General features: G+C 37.9%; 1 long non-coding RNA gene across 1 annotated transcript; it reads left to right on the forward strand.

The window, feature by feature from the left end:
• Positions 1 to 203: 203 nt before the first annotated feature.
• On the forward strand, positions 204 to 1,925 carry LOC311071408. The gene is made up of 3 exons (XR_014603826.1): positions 204 to 340; positions 450 to 654; positions 1,326 to 1,925. It is a non-coding gene; the product is annotated as an uncharacterized lncRNA (long non-coding RNA).
• Positions 1,926 to 3,949: the final 2,024 nt, after the last annotated feature.

Genomic DNA, 3,949 nt, shown 5'->3' on the forward strand with positions numbered 1-3,949 from the left:
TATTTATCTCAGAATTGTTAAATATAATGATCTCACAATTAAAAAAAGTTAATTGTGACTTTATCTCAGAAGATTATAACTTGCAATTCTGACTTGTTTCTAGGAATTGTGAGATATAGACTTTTCCGTTGGATGAAACAAGCTTCCATAGTTTCTCCTCTAACTATAGATGAAAATTTAAAATTGATCAAATCAGTGCTCGCCGCTGAATGTTTTCCCAGAGCCCAGTGCGAATTCCAGGATCCAGAGATGACTCCAGGAAATCGTATTGACTGTGTCAAGTTTGTAGGCAACTTTAATCTCAATGTTTGGAGGAAAGTCAGACGATCTGTCAGTTACAGTGAGTCAATCCATGTAACAGTTCAAACACTAGTAAATGCACAAAATTCAACCTTTCTTTTCAATCCATGTCATTTCTGTTTTTAAACTATCTCTCTCTCGATCGATAGATCCTGTGTTTCTGGACCCTAACACAGCCAACTTTGACCTGATAGTATCTGCTGATCTGATGAGTGTGAGGCATAAATACGAGAGGAGATTCCCAATAACCTGGAGAGATTTGATCATTGTCCCTGTGTGCTTACCGTCCTGGATACCGTCCACATACATAATATTGCACCAGTGCCCTATCATTACACAACCTATAACCATAATGTTAGTACCAGAAGTCTTATTTAGTAGTATTTGTCACACATACATCACTGCAGCTAATACACACACACACACCTTATCTGTTATTATTCATTAACTTGATTGAAAGCGGCACAAATGAGAATTTATACCTGTTAAGCTTGCAGTTTGCTAACCTGTACCTTCTGCCTGAAGGCATCAGCTCATCCTCACTAAACTTTGGGTCGTTGGTGATTTTGAAACCCTGGTTCCTCACCACCTCCTCGAAAAGCTTCTGTAGAGTAGTAGGTTGCATTTGGCCATTTATTTTCCCTGCCCTTTTTATACATTTTTGGAGCTGTGATTTTAATTTAACGGACAGGTTACCAAACCAAGCCACAATACCATACCGAGCAATAGATTCAATGGCTGCCTTGTAAAACAGTAACATGATGTCCTTGTCCACTCCATGAACTCTTATATGTTGTTACCTGCTCAACGAGTACACCTTCAATTTGAAGTGTGCTGTGATCTCCTAGACCTGGGGTCAAAAATAATTTCTTTGGTTTTATTTACATTAAAGAGCAAGTTATGCCTGTTGCACCATTTCACTACCTCCTCTATCTCCTGTTTATAGATAGAAATGTCTGAACTTTTTGTAAGTAGACTAAGTATGGCCGTATCATCTGAAAATGTAATAATGTGGTTATTTCAAGGAACCAACGGCTTGCCCAGTGGAGTCTGGTGTATCGGACATGAAGGGGAAAATCTTAGTGTCACAGATCCTCTGGAGTCGCACGTCCCACTACTTGGATTTGAGAAACCTGCAATAGTGAGGGTGAAACTGGACATGAGTGCAGGACAGCTGTCATTCTCAGATCGCCTCAGTGAGACTGTCTATCACACCTTCACACACAATTTCACTGAGATGGTCTTTCCATTCTTCTACACAGAGGGCCATTTCCCACTCACTATTTTGCCTCAGGTCAAACCTGAAGAGATCTGAAGAGAAGAATGTTGGCTGTCAGATAAAGTGTTCTTGATTTCCTTATTTTACATTGTTGTGTGTTACTGTTATTAATATGGTCTCTTTAGTTTGTAATTACTTTGAGGAATGTTCAAGAATAATGTGGATTAAGTATTAATGTTACTGATGTAGTCTAAAACAATTCCTGCAATCTCAATTGTATGTTGAGAACAAACATACGAGCTTGCAAGTGGAACTAAAATGCAGAAATGCTCAGATTGTATTAATGAATGTGTGGTGCATGTTCATGACTTTCATAAAGTCAACAGCATAAGATTAAAAAATAACTTTCTACAGCTTATTGATTGTAACTCTCGATTAATGACAAATGAATTCAAACTGAACAAAAACATGGTTTTAGGAATACAAATATATTTTATTAAACATTATTATTGATTACACAATAATAGCAAATGTTAGCAAATTTAATCAACTCCTCAATAAGGTAAGAATGAAGTAAATCCACCACTTCCATTTTTGCAACCCCATTTTCAAAATGGGGCATGTAAACAGTTATAGTTAAAAAATTAAATAAAAATAAAGCACTTTCATTTGAAAAGAAGTAATAAAAGCATGTCAAAATGGGTATTTTTCAATAATTAGTTAGATTAACACATAAATCAAACTTAAAAATAATGACAAAAATATTACTATAGTGAATTAGGTAAATAAAGATGATTTATATACACCAATTTATATACAAGAAATGTTAGGCTACTTGTTTATGTATAAGCATTTTTTAAACCCAAATACCAAAGAGCAACGTAGGCTACTATTCCGACGCTACGAGCATTCTATGACGTCACATAATGTCAGCACAATGTGACGTCATAGACTCTGCTATTTCGAGTGAATATCACTGTGCTATTGCCAAGGCCGCATTAATGCACGGGCTTACCTGGGCTGAAGCCCAGGGGCCTCCCAAGTTCAGGGGCCTCCCATGTTCAGGTTCATGATGAGCTGAAAAGGTCATATTGTTTTAACTTGTCAGATTTTGTCGCTAGTCGCTTGTGGGCGTTGGTAGTGCTGTCGCTCTAATGTTATTGTTATGGTGCGTTCACACCAAACGCGAATAGAGCGTCTGGCGCGAGTGATTTCAATGTTAAGTCAATGCAAAGACGCGTTTATGCGCGTCTAGAGGTCCCGCGGCGCGAATGAGCCGTTTAGACTGCTCGTCTGGCCACATCTATACAAAACACCATTACAAGTGATATTATACAACTATATCATTTTAATTTGACTAGGAATTAGGCTCAAAAGAAACAGTATGCTGTTGGGAGTGTTTTTATATTACCACACAGCAGTGTTCAGTGGATTAAATAATTTACTAGATTAACGATCGATCAATCTACAAATTAAACTCACTCATACTGTCATAAATTACTAAAACGTCATCCGAATTTGACAAATAATCCATTTTCTTGTCCCTAATAGTCAACATAATGCAGGGGAAACTGTAAAATGAACTGCAGCAGTGCTAAACTTGCATCATAAAACTACAACAACACTCGAACTATAAATGTATGAATTAAACTCACTGAGACTGTCGAAAGTTTCTTTTCCATGCATCATTTTATTATATCCATGTTTGTGGTTAGTTACAGTCAAATCATATAAAACAGTGAAATCGCCCTTGAACTCTTCTGTCTTGCCTGCACTGCACTCGAGACGGTGACGGGAGCTGAGCTCCATTGAAAGGCTTCTTTCCTATTGGTTGTCGCTCGCGAAAATCGCTTCTCATTTGCATAAAGTTGAAATTTAGTTGCAGTGTGTGGTTGTTAAATAAAGTTTCTTGTGTTTATGTGCTCAGTGATTTGTTAATAACAATATTAAAATTAAAAACAATATTAAAAAAAACTCACTGTTGTAGGTCTCGAAAGAAACTAATGCATTTTGTGATGTAGATTACCTAGGCTATTACACTTTTTTAAAATGAGACTCTATAAATCGAGGGGATGGGGGGCCTACAAAACCTCTCAGCCCCAGGGCCTAACATTAGGTTAAGGCGGCTCTGGCTATTGCGCTCCAGTGTGAACAAGCTCATGAGAGAGAACATTGACAGCTATAAAGCAGGATTTCACAAAGAACAGCGATTTTAGTCTTGAAGATGTTTCTACCTTATTTAAGGTCATCCCGTATCGTTCGCCCGCTAAAACCATCGTCAACCATCAGGCAGTATCACTGTGTGCAGAATGAGATGCCGTCAACTCGACGAGAGTCTGTGGAGTTCACTGGTCAGACACCCACGCACACAACACCACTCATGGTGATTAGAAATGTGCATAAAAATGATCTGACTACACCTAACCAAGT

This window comes from Abramis brama, assembly GCF_963993115.1.
Source record: "Abramis brama genome assembly, chromosome: 20".
NCBI classification, from domain to species: Eukaryota; Metazoa; Chordata; class Actinopteri; order Cypriniformes; family Leuciscidae; genus Abramis; species Abramis brama.